The sequence below is a fragment of the Carassius gibelio genome, chromosome A3, assembly GCF_023724105.1.
Source record: "Carassius gibelio isolate Cgi1373 ecotype wild population from Czech Republic chromosome A3, carGib1.2-hapl.c, whole genome shotgun sequence".
Lineage (NCBI taxonomy): Eukaryota > Metazoa > Chordata > Actinopteri > Cypriniformes > Cyprinidae > Carassius > Carassius gibelio.
Window position 1 is genome coordinate 18,056,849 of NC_068373.1, and position 13,607 is coordinate 18,070,455.

Below are 13,607 nucleotides of genomic sequence, written 5' to 3' on the forward strand. Positions count from 1 at the left end.
TGTAGGTACAGTTTGATGGACAAAAGACTCTCAATCCATCCTCTCTTCTCAGGGAAACTAATCTGTTGAAATAGATCCGCATTAGGCACAGTGCTGCCTTCTCAGAGGCAGTGAGTGAATGGCACCAGGAGCCCGTGGAGAGGACAGAGCCCAGCGATGACAGGGATAATGAGGGTGATGAAAGTGCAGACAGGGCACACATGGAAGACAGACAAATGAATTATTCACCTCACTTACCACATCCTACCTTGTCTTCTTCATGTGCTCTCTGAACATCCACTGACCCAAATTCACAACAAGATCAAAAAGTTGCCCAAGACTACTGGATCAATGTGGTGGTGTTATTTATCTGAATCATATTCGTAACCTTTTGTCATCACTAAAAAAATCAAACCTCTTCTAGTTAATTTTTCATTGGTAGCAAGATCACAGATACATGTCAGTGCCACTAATATATAACCAGTCAAAACAGTTGCATAAATAGAAGCTGCCTGCTCCAATTGATGCATGCCGAGCCCTTTCTGACTGTACACAAACACACATTCACAAGCTCAATAAAACCGAACAACTCTGTAAACTGCAATTAAAACCCTAGGCACTAATTAGGTGGAAATTGATGCTTGTTAAAAGACCGCAAGTTTAGGAAGTGTACACAGGTTTTCTTTATGCACTAACTGCTACGCTTTACAAACATGACAACATGCATTCAGACACTTGACGGGCAGACGTTCCTGTTTTTACTGCTTGTCTTGTTTGAAAGCTTGAGTCTAACATAGATAATCTGTTGGTCCGTTTTTTTAATTAGTTATTGATCACATCATTAAGCCTTAGAGAAGGACCAGGAAAAGGATCTTTGCTGCCTCAATTACAATCCAGAGAGAGATCACTCTGCTGCCCATTTTTATTGTTTTGGTTTACATGGGTTCAGTTGATGGCAAATGTACAAATACATGACATGGAACAATATAGTACTCCAACAAAAAGTACCACAGTATTGTTGTTGTTTTTTTTTTCAAAATTGCATTTGCCAGATGCTTTTATCCAAATTGACTTCCATTGCATTGCACCATGCTCTACTGACATGTTACAATACCATAACAAAATACTGTTTTTATGACATCTGCCAGACTAATACCATGTTGTTTAATGTACTATGATAGTAACATGACATCATTTGTGGTACCATGGACTAGCATGTAAATATAGCTATCATCTAGAACCATGATATTACCATCGTAAGAATACATTAGTTCTGTAAAAAGTAACACAAATAAACATCAACTTCACTATATAAGCCGCATGGTACTGTGGGTGTCGGGGTGAATTATGTATACATGCTGCTTCCTACCTTGTCTTTCTCGATTCCTCCCATTTGTTTCTGAACTCAATCAACTCACCTACATTTGTGCTTTCTTGTGTGTGTGTGTGTGTGTGTGTGTGTGTGTGTGTGTGTGTGTGTGTGTGTGTGTGTGTGTGTGTTCAAAACAGACTGAAAAACAGTTATTTTTCAGATATGAAGCATTTTGGATTAAGATAAAATAGAGATGTTGTTTATTTTTCACATTGGTCCAAATTGCGCAAAAAAAAAAAAAAATTCTACACAAGTCCAAACTTCACAATAAATAAATAAATGCTTGCACAACAAACAATCAGGTTGTTTTTTATGTCTTTCACTTTCTACAAAAAGATGTTCCCACATACTCCTGCCTCTACCCCTTTTTTTTCTTTCATGAAAGAGTCCTCCTGTGTCCATTTTAGGACACGGAGCCCACTGGTGCGTGAAGGCTAGCTGTCGCTTCACATTACAGTGAGCAGGCATCGGGCAGTCAGCCCTCGCGAGCAGGAGCCCCTCACAAAACATACATCCTCTCCTCCAGAGGTCCTGAAAATCTATCTATGTGAGAGGAAACTGTAACACTCTAGATTTTTTTCTTAAAATAGCCACTTACGAGCGCCACAGAGACTGCTGTAATATTAATTCTAGAGTTGATCTTCTTACCTGAAGAGAGAGTGACACTGTTAAGTCTTCTTAAAGATTCATATATCCAGAATACTTCATATGCAGATTTTATATATGAAAAGTCAGGTCACTGGGTAACATTCACCCGTCAGTACATGCCACTGCAAAACTAAAGTGAAGAACAGAAGCGCACACGTACACACACATACGCTCAAAACCTCAGCCCACTTCTCACTGTCTCTCACGCAATGCTCCTCACCAAGGGCTTCCTGTTCCTCTTGCTGTTTATTTGGTGCCCAAGCACTATCATCAACACCCTCTGAAAAGAGAAGTGAAACCGGGGTCACTTCAGGGCATTCTGGGTGCACAGACATGCCCACACACACACACAAAAAATCTTTGTTTGAACAATGGATGAATCTGATTCAAAGTTTTAGATTTCTGCAATAACATAAAGTTGAATTATGTAACACAAATATAGTGTTATCAGAGCTAGCATGTACATTTAGCATGAGCAAGCATTAGTATTATGTCTCCTGAGATACAAATGTGTCTTAAAGACCTATTGAAATCACTTGACAAATCTTTCCTTCCTGTGTTGATGTACTTCCTGTTGAAACAGGAAGTTTTGGTGAGACAAATTGAAGGGCTTGTCAACTTTGTTTATAAAGTGGCGCCATGATTTGCTCGTTGCTAGGTAATAATATGGGGCGGGACCTTATCATTCCAGAGAGCATTTGATTGGACAAATCTGGATGAGTCATCAATATTTTTAGTTTTCCCAGAAGCGAAAGACTGCTTTTAATGTGTATATGTGTCAGGGTTTAGGTGTTAACAAAGATATTAGTCACAAAGCTCCCTTTTTTCATTAACTAGAGAGCAGCAATTACTGCAGCCAAACTTTATGTTCATATTAAAACAATAACATTCAGAACACTACTGTTCAAGTTCAAGTTGGCGTCTATAAGATATTTTAATGTTTTTGAAAGGCTGCATATTTGATCAAAAATGCATTAAAACAGTAATATTTTGAAATAGTATTACAATTTAAATTTCAATTTGAATATATTTAAAAATGTAATGATAGCCAAAGTAAATTTTCAGCAGTCAACACTCCGGACTTCAGTGTCTCAGGATCTTTCAGTAGTCATTCTAATGTGCATTTTAGCATATTATTATCAATATTGAAGACCGTTGTGCTGCCTAATATTTTTGTGGAAGCTATGATTTGTTTGTCAGGATTCTTTCATGAACAGAAAGTTCAAAACAATAGATTTTACTATTTGAAATAGAATCTTCAGTAAGATTATACATCTCTTTCCTGTCACTTTTGATCAATTCATTGCATCCTTTTAAATCTAAAACTTTTGAACAGTCGTGTATATATATAGTAAAACCCGTACTGGTCACCAATCTCCACATTGTAAGAACAAAGCTAACTAAATAAATAAATAAATTTAAATGAAAAGCTCCCAGTGTGTTTATATTTATGTGTTGCACCATTTTTGACCACTGATGTAAACGTCACATGACATACTGCACAACTGCATGAGGAACTGAACGTCAAAGTGTAATTCTTTAACTGCTGAAAATATAATGGAAACAACCTTTAGACAATGATGAAGCTCAATAGAAAGGAAACCGACAATGACCCACAGTCCTTAGCAAACATACTCAAATACATCCACACTATTGCAGTTATGAAATATTACACCTACACCCTTTGGACTAACACATACATACGAAATAACTCAAATAAGCCCCAGCCTCCCATTCAAACTGATACTGTGCTATCTAAGCCTGAGTTTCAACACACACACCCTTGAGTAGATCCCCTTGATAAATATAATTAACCTCAAGCCATCCCAGTGCAGCTCTGAATTGATCAGAACAGGCAGAGTTGCAGCAGGCCTGTCAGCACCAGGCATAATCAATGCACCTTATCGATCCTACACGCGGTGAGAGTCTGTGTGTCAGCGTGCAGATGTGAGGGATCACGCTGCATCTGTTTCGGATTTGTGCTCAGTGTGTGCTTGTGGGCACGATATCAAAAAAAAAAAAAAAAGTGGGGGTTCGAGGCTTAGTCTCCCACCGTCTGCCTTGTAACGGAGTAACTTGCGAAGGCAAATCGAGTTTTAAAGTGGGCTAGTGAAATATGGCTAGGTTGTTTTGCTCGTTTATGCAGACAACATGTAGTTTATATCCTACAGCATCTTTGACACATTAGCGGCTACTTCCTGTGTCTTTTAACTGTATAAATTAATCAAGGCAGATTAAATATGTTTTAAATATGAATGTAATAATGATATTTGTATATTGTATTACAAATATATTTTAACTATTAATAATATTCTATATACTATATATATTTATAACGTATTATATTTGTTTGTACTGCATGTGTACATGAGCCAGACCCTCGTTTTGATTGCTGTAAGAGCCTACATTAATAAACGTTACTTAAAGTGAGGAACACAGATTTGGTTTTGTTTCTGGTTTATTTTTATGTTTTGAAATATTTCCACTAAATCAGGCCCAAAAACAACACCACAACATATAAGATTAAATATTCCTAATAAATTATAACCATAAAGTCAAAAGCTACTGTGATAAGACATTTTTACATGCTAACCTTACTCAAAACTTTTTATTTGTTTTAAATATGTGTGTTATTAATGAAAAACTAAATTTTTAGTTATTTTTTGTAAGGAGGTAGAGCAAGGTTTCCAAAACTGGGGTTTGCGAATTGATGAAACATTATCAATTAATTAAATCATGAAATAGTTATGGTTATGGAAATGGGGGAAAAATCTATAATAATAATAATTCTAATATAATATACTACTATTATATTTTTGTTGTTTACCTCCATGTCATGCGACCTTTACCTGATGTCAGAGATCCATAAACATGCGAACATTCTCAAATTATTGTAATTTTAGGTCAAGTTTAGTTAACAAAAGTGTTTGACTTGTGCTTTAACATACCTGATATGGGTTCTCCGAGTGCTTTGTGTCTCATCTTATTCCCAAAGTTACATTTATTGAGTGTTGCCATTATCCCTGCTCTCCCCTCCTGAATAATAAAATGAAGTTGTGAATGTTACTGAAACATTGCAAGAGTTAATGCTAATAACTTCCAACTGCATTGTGTGCCTCTCTCAGTACCACACACAGGTATGTGCTGTGAGGAAGAGCGAGGGGCACATGGGGAGAGGGTGGAACACGATTTATAGGACGCTGCTGTAAAACTTTGACCCCACAGTTGTAAATCTGCCAGTGAAGTCTAGCCAGCAAAACAGGAAGTATGGGGGATCAGAGAGAGGAGGAGAGAGAGAGAGGATGTAAATATGGGAATGGGGGTAGACGGTAGATTGTTAGGTTTGTATTCAATTAGAAAAGTTTTTAGTTATGTCTAGGTTTCGCTATTAAACCTGAAGGGATGTAATGGCTGGTGCAAATGTTATTATGCATCTTCTTCAGTTGATTTTCTAGTATCATTGAACTGCAACTGCTTGTTTGAATCCTAAAAAGCTGTAGGCTGCACATTAGCTGAAAGAATGTTCTAAATGTAAGTTTTCAGCTATGAAAAATGGCGGTCAAAACTCTCTGTGTATAAAGGTTGATGGCACATACAATTTTGTTGGGAGTTTAATTTAACGATTTCATGCCTTGCATTCTGCTTGTGCACACACTGATATTGTTTCTGTACTGAATGTCATTATGTTTTTAATGCTCAATCGAAAGATGAAATTTCCATTGCAAGGGGTGAAAAAAAGGCCCTGGTACACTTACTTTGAAGATAAATATCAACAAAACAGCATGAGAGCAGATTACAAAAGTTAATGTGCCACCCACTGAGGTGTGGTAACTCAGGGTCATGGTGTGAAAATACAGGATGTAGATACTGAGACAGGAAGTGGCAGGCATCAGAAGTTTCAGTCTTGATGAGCGTGTCAGTATTCAAGGTCATGAGAAATGTCTGGCATGAATACACCTCTGAACTCTGACTGGCTTTGAGGATGTGATATGAAATACAATAATCTTCACTTTTCAGTATAAAGTTACTTTATATTGAATTTGTTTCAAGCTAATTGTTATTAGTGATAATGTAACTGTGGAACTCTGTGTGAATCAGTCTGTCATATTTATAGACCATTTGACAAGTGACAGAGAGTTACTAGCCTACCTAAAACAGAAGGACAGTAGCTGAGCAAATCTTTTAACAGTGTTTATTTTCCAGTCTGAACTGACAGAGTAATCAAATGCACAGAACTAAACGGGCTTCTTTCACACACGTACACATGGCAAAGTCTGAAGCATTCGAGTTCATTCAGGTGAATAATTTATTTATTTCTCAAAATGATCCTCTCAATAATATGTAGCTTTGGAAAGTCAGATGCATTGTAATGAATTAATTCTTTTTCTGTGGTTCATGCAAATGAACTGATTAAAACTATTCAACAGTTTAAATCTCTGGACTAGGCACACTGTTTTTAAATCGATTATGCGTTTATGCATTGTCGAATAGGCCATGCATTGCCGAATCAGTTATGCATTTTCTACCTTACTGAAGGATCTATCTTAACAATTAAATCAGAAATTATATTTTTGGATTATTATTGTTGCTATACACCCAGCAAACAGGAAACATTCTCACAACTGTAGCTAATATTGAAGTCATCTCAAAGTTACGAACAAATGTTCTTCTGGTAATGTTTATAGATTGTTTGTTTAAAGTCTGATCTTTAATAGTGGTCTCAAAATGTTTGCAAAATAATAAAATGTTCGCATAGTACCTGTACTTGTTGCTAACTACTTTTTCAGTAGCTTGACTGTAGTTTAACAAAGTAGCTTATAGCTTGGCTTCCACTGCTAATGACCGTAATAACTTCTTTTCACTCTACTATTTTCTCTTCTCCTCTATTCATCTCTCTCTCTCTCTTTCTTTCTTGCTGTCTTGACTCTTTCAGTCATACACATTTACATGCACACAATAGTTTAGGGATCCAGGGGAGTGTCTAAGCTATATTTCTAAAAGTGAAAGAGGTAGAGGGTCCGCTCTAGACAGCAGCTGGTTTATTTGAGACCACTTCAGCCACCAGACCAGATCTTACTCTGTATGTGTATGTGTACATACTTACTGTGGCTATAGTTTGAGGCCAAAACTGTGAGATAAATATGATAAGGTATATATAAAATAAATAATAGTAAATGAGGGTTTAAAATGTCAAGGTTCTGTTTTGCAGGTCATTATTTTAACTTGAATTCTTAGAAAACATAATCATCTTGTTGGATCGTTTTACATGTCATTTATTATACTCAAATTATTGTACAGTGCTACAAAAAAAAAGGTTTCCTCTTTTTCACCTGTTACACCCTAGTAACTTCTCAAAACTGCAGAACATGATTGTGAGTCAGATTCAAGGAACAACCCAAAAGACCTAGAAATAGAAACATGCTATGAATATAAATCCAAAAAAAAAGCAGACATCACAAAAAAATTTGAGTACAGATGAAGAGTAAATTAGAGGCAGCTGTTTCTGCTCTGATTCCTGGTTCACACAACACACTGCTGAACCTCAAAGTCAAATGAAAAACTGTGAAGGTCTTGGAGAAAAGAGCTGACTGTCTTATCTCATGAGCTGAGAGTGAGGTTTGCGTGACAAGGCTGGCCACGAGAGGAAGTGAAACGTATGAGAATGGCAGTCACCGCAGTCTCATCTCAGAACACTCACCACCCTCACTCTCAAACCCATTGCTCCTGTCTTCACCCCTCTCACTTCCTGGCTTCTTTAAAGATTGTATGTCGTGTCACTTACAACTTCAAAACACAGTGTGCAGAAAAGATACCGTTGCTGAAATGAGCAGGTTCTTCTAAGAATCAGGGTGTTGCTTCTTCTGTGGCATCGCTGCGAAACCATTTCAATAGCTTTATTTTTTAAAAGATCATGTCCCAATCCAGTTCCAATATAACCCCTCGTTTCTGTCTACACTTGATTTTCATATATATTTTTTTTATTTATTAAAATAATAGCAATTAAATAAAAACACAATTTGAAATAAAATATACAAACAAAACACAAGTTATTTAGACACATTTTAAACCAATACTTACTGGCAAATGATATTTATTCAGTTGTGCTCAAAATCCACTGGCTGCTGTGTTCATGATCATCATACTGTGGTGTTCCTGACAGTGAGTTGACGCTAAGCTGCTTTGTATGCTTGTACTAACAGTCTAGTGTGACATATGACTTATGCGTTTGTTGAGACAGCGTTACTGCTGCAGTCATATTTCAGAGATTGCTTGAAAATGACAAAAAAATCTCCCCCATTTTTCCTCCGTCTCCCTCCTTTGTCTCTTTTTGCTCTTTTAGTATGGTAAGCCCTTGCCCGTAGGCCTTGAAGGTTAAGCGCCGAATCCCTACAGTTCTGACCTTGCCTTACAATGAGCAGCATTAGTTCATTGCTCTGTCTCAGCACTATTACATTGACTGTCACGATGAAACACTTGCTGACTTGTTTCAATTCGGTAAGCTATAATCTGAACGTGTTCAGAAAAAAAAAAAAAAGCTCATTCAAAATCTAATCTTCAAAGCTAATTGCAGTCTAATTCATATCGTCTTCTTCCCGCAACTCACTCCCACTTCCGCTTCGTTCTCTCGCTCTCCTTTTCGGTCCCCCATCACTACGCTCTTTCCTCCTGCAAGCCGTCAGTTGGAAGGTCTCAGGGGAGAAGCTGTGGCCAGGCTTTTTGGGAGAGCTGTCAGACTAATAGATTTCCTCTTTCGCTCTTATCTGAACAGAGGGAAAAACCTTCCCTGCTGGGACATACTAAAAGCAAAGATTTACAGGGCAGGTGGATGGCCCATATGATATTTGTCTGATAGGTCTGAATGTTTTGAGCACTGATATTTACAGAATGCATTTTAATATGTGTGTGTGCATGTCATAGTTTGCTTCTGTGTTGTTGTGTGCATTCTCCAAAATATGTCATGCAAAAGTTTACGTGAAGAATTTATGATTCATTTTATGTTTTCCTTTTATCTTGTATGGTTATATATCATGAATATGCCAGCAAGAGCTTTTATTTAAAAATAATTTCACAGTGATTTCTGGAGTGAATGCAAGAAATACATTAAGACAATCCTCAACCGCCCTCTAGAGGCAAAAGCTGCACAGCACTCCAAAGTAAGCAGACTTGAAGCGTGGTCGTGCTTTTATACTTGGTTAACAGCGCCGCCTAATGTCTATTTTGATACATATCAAACATACAGTACTAATTTTTCGATGCCGTTTTTTTTTTTTTTGAAAGCTTAATATTTTCACAATAGATATTTGATATTCGCTGAGTTTACATAAAATAACTAAATAATAAGCAGACATGTTTGTACTTTAAAAAAAGTAAGTCATATGGACACTGAGAAGAATTATTCTAAAAAGTTATATATAATAATATATTTATATATTATGTTTATATATTATATATATATATATATATGAAATAGTTTTTGCTTTAATTGTTTTAGATTTAGTCATTTCGATTTCAGGGTTAAATGGTATTTCCTTGAATAAATGTGTCATAAGCCTGAATTGTGTCATAGGTAAATATATCTGTTTTAAATATAGATAGCTGTTTGCTCTTCCTTCTTCTCCTAAGAAGCTTGGATTAGCTCACAGGGTAACCCCTCATTCATGGGGAATGTGAGGGGGAAAATTGACTTATATGGAAAAGACAAACAAGGTCCATGTTGTAAACCTGTAAACCTCAGTTAGAAAAAAAGTTATAAAAGTTAAGTTAATCAGTTAAATCCATTTTTTAAAGAAATTCTAAGTTTACAAGCAGACGATTATTTTGTATTTATACATTAATTGCTCTTCACTTTGAATTTTTTGTGTAAGAGCAATGTCATCTCATATATATATATATATATATATATATATATATATATATATATATATATATATATATATATATATATATATATATATATATATATAATTATAAATATATATATAATTTTTTTTTTTTTTTTTGGGGGGTTAAAACTTAACTAGACTTAACTATATCTAGCTAATTCAGTAAATGCCAACTTGTTAATAGCATAGCATTTGCTGAATGAGTAATGCATTAAAGATCATTTAAAGGGATACTCCACCCTAAAATGAAAATTTTGTCATTAATCACTTTCCCCATGTCATTCCAAACCTGTAAAAGCTTTGTTTGTCTTCAGAACACAGTTGAAGATATTTTGTATAAAACCGGGAGGCTTATAACTGTCCCATTGACTGCCAAGTAAAATACACTGTCAAGGTCCAGAAAAATCTGAAAAGCATCATCAGAATAGTCCATCTGCCATCAGTGGTTCAACAGTAACGATATAAAGTGACAATGCTTCTTTTTTTTTTACGCAAATAAAACAAAAATAACAACTTTATTCAACAGTCTCCTCTGTGTCTCTCCACATCAACTGCCTACGCTTTTCTTTGTCAGTCACGGCACAATAATGCGCTGTTTCTATGTGTATTTATGCTTTGATTAGAAAGAAAACTATATCTTAAAATATCTTAAATTGTGTTCCAAAGACAAACAAAGCTTTGAAAACAAAAGAAACTCATCTAAATTAGTATAGCAAGACTTTAAGTTCTTTTAAATTCAAATAAACAAGTTCATTAAAGTCAAAACAATGAAATAATTTATGTTACGGTACTTAAAATGTGTCAGTTTTGTGAACTCAAAAGAAAAAGGAAGTTCTAAATACTCCTAGAAGTTAATTTATTTGAACAAATTTGTTTAAGTTTGCCCTTTGTTTGACATTTGGAGCATTAGACAGCATATGATTTGTTTCACATGATTTACTTTTATGTGAACAGAAAATGTTATGTCAGTTTTATACATTCCCATTCAAATACCATTACAGATATTCAGTATAATAAAAATGATTTTCAAAGACCATTAAAAATAGACTAACTAATTACAATATTTATAGATTTAAATGTTAATGAATAGGCCTACAACTTAATGTTTTGATCTAAGCACCCAGCAAATAAGCTTTTTTTAAAAATAATAATAGGTTTATTGTATTCGTCTTTATATTATTTTCCTATATACTGTATTTTTTTTTTTTTTTTTTTTTTTTTTACAATTTTACAATAAAAAAATATAAATATATACAATATATATACATATATCCGGCATTTAGGAAATGAAATCATGACTGCAGTCAGCATAGTTCCTGCATACGGTAAGCAGCTTCTTATACTGTAAGAACAGAATAAACACTGACATGCACACACACATAGGGTGTAAATTTATCGTGTGACTTCATTCTCTGTGCATGACAAAGGAGGCGGTGGGCAATCCCAAATTGGACAGCAATTTGGGATTGCCCAATCAAATTACAACCATAAATTAGCCTTATGAGCATGTTGGATTTCCTGTTTACTTGAAGCTTCAAATTTTTATTCATGATCTCACTGATGTAAAAAGGGAGTGGAGGGAGGTTCTAGACACCTGTTGGAGAAATATATAAACTGAAGGGACCTGAAGAAAGCAGATCACACTTCTGAGAGCACAGATAAGCCCTCAAGACAACACCACCCAGACCAACAGATGAGAGCAATGTCTTCTACCAAGAGCCTCTTCATGGATGACCTTTTCTTTGCAAACTCCCACTTTTTGTGGCCCAGATGCAGTATGACTTTTTCCAGCTTTAAAGAAGATTTCCTCACCCATAAAGCCCAAATAATGCAGAACCTGAGGAATGAGATCAGAGAAAGCTTGCTGAATGAACTCACTGATGAGTCTAGATGGTCAGAGCTCCTTCTCCAGGCTCTTCAGCCTGATCAACACAGATCAGAACAAACAGCGAGACATGTCTCTAACTCTGGACACTCGAGGCTTCTCTCCAGAAGATGTCACTGTGACACTATCTGGAAGGCGCCTGGAGGTGATGGCTGGCAAGCATGCCCAGATAGACACTTCTTCATCATCTACCAGCACCACACATGGCGCAGAAGCCCAGGGACAAGGATTTGTTCAAGCTGTGCAGCTTCCCGACCACCTGGATCCAACCTCCTTGACCTGCTCACTCGGAGAAGATGGACTTCTACATATTGAGTCACCAGAATCCAGAGACAAGTCCTCAGAAGAGCAGATCATTCCCATCCGCTTCAGGACATCCCTGGATTTCCCCATCAACAAGGACAGAACAAACAAAATGCAGGATAAAGCTGAGAAATCAAACTAACTGATGTCCTATTATACACTCTACAATTATTACAATTATTTCTCATGAATCGTGGATGTGCTTCAAGTGACTGTAAATTATTGGTTCTAAAAAGGTTTTAATAAAGATTAATTTAAATAAGACTTCATGCACAGATCTATTCATGTCTTCTTGAGATATGAAAGATTAAGGCTGGTGATACATTGGGCAACTTTTTGAGCAATGTTGCTTGGGCACTTCATCATTGAAAATGGGTAACAAATGTCTGTCTGGATAGTTTTAGATCAGCCATGAGCCCCGTCTCTCACCTAGTTTCCTGGTGAGGGTAAAATTGAAAGTGACCCAGCAACATTGCTCAAAACTTTGCCCCATATCATCAGCCTTAGATTTTGAAAGTGGATTTACAGTCCCTAGGCATTATCATTATTGTCGATGTGGAGTGCTAATTTACCGATTTTCAGTTTTCTTATGGTATGTTAATTGATGTACATAATCACTGATATGCAGGTATGTTTCTAGAATAGGACATCACTTATTTGTTCATGTTCTATGTTTAGTGAATGTGGTGGTGGTTTGTGCTGTAATGTAGATCATTTTAGTAATACAATAGACTTTTCTCTCTCAGTTATCACTGATTAAACTTGAGAGAGGCTTAAAGTATACCCTAAGAAAAAAAAAATAATAAAGCAGCTTCCATAAAGGTGTGCAATTAAGATCCATCAGGACATGCAATCTCTGGAAGTATTTCGTCTAGCAGAATTTTAAGTGACTTAAAATGTCTGTGAAACAGAATTTAGCCTATTTCCAGAGAAGTACAATATCAACCATCCAATATAATTACACATTATTTAGACACATTATTTAAACTTTATTTATTTATTATTCATTCCAAAGCTAGTAGCCTATTATTGATAAACCTACCGAATCGTACCGATTAATTTTAAGATTAGTCAGTGTTTGTTTGTTTGTTGTTGTTGTTTTTATTTTCTTATTGTAGCTATGTTGTGATGTTTCTTGCCCAACTGAAGTGATCACCTGTTAAAGGTTCTCTGGGTCAGTTCTTTTCTTTTTTATTTATTATATATTATGGTTTTAAAATCTGATTTACACAGAACCCGTTCCGTTTTAAAACGTGAGACGCAGCGTTGAGGAATAGCTAAATGCAGAGCTATCTGGAAGGAGTAGCCTACAGATTTTGTGGATTAGGAATGCAAACCTTCCCTTGAGTTAAATGTTTGGAAGACGAGACTGATAGGCCAGTTTGTCTGTTACACGCCTTAATGTTAATTTCTTGACCCCCATTGTGACCACCAGCCATAGTAACCTACTCATAACACATTACAATTATAGTAATTGATTTCTTCACATTATACCGGACACAGGAATCTTTTCTATCAAACGAAAAACGCAGGGCAT

At 35.9% G+C, this 13,607-nt stretch overlaps 1 protein-coding gene and 1 pseudogene across 2 annotated transcripts in view; one reads left to right on the forward strand and one right to left on the reverse strand.

Annotated features, from left to right (window-relative positions):
* LOC127950414 (retinoic acid receptor alpha-B-like) overlaps window positions 1-2,176 on the reverse strand; it is a 111,254-nt gene extending 109,078 nt beyond the window's left edge. For both annotated transcript variants that reach the window (XM_052547462.1, XM_052547469.1), the window contains exon 1: window positions 2,000-2,176. The gene's annotated coding sequence lies outside the window, so the exon portion shown is untranslated. The remainder of the gene's footprint in view (window positions 1-1,999) is intronic.
* Window positions 2,177-11,539: 9,363 nt separating this feature from the next.
* On the forward strand, window positions 11,540-12,891 carry LOC127942951 (heat shock protein beta-11-like; annotated as a pseudogene).
* The last annotated feature ends 716 nt before the right edge of the window (window positions 12,892-13,607 follow it).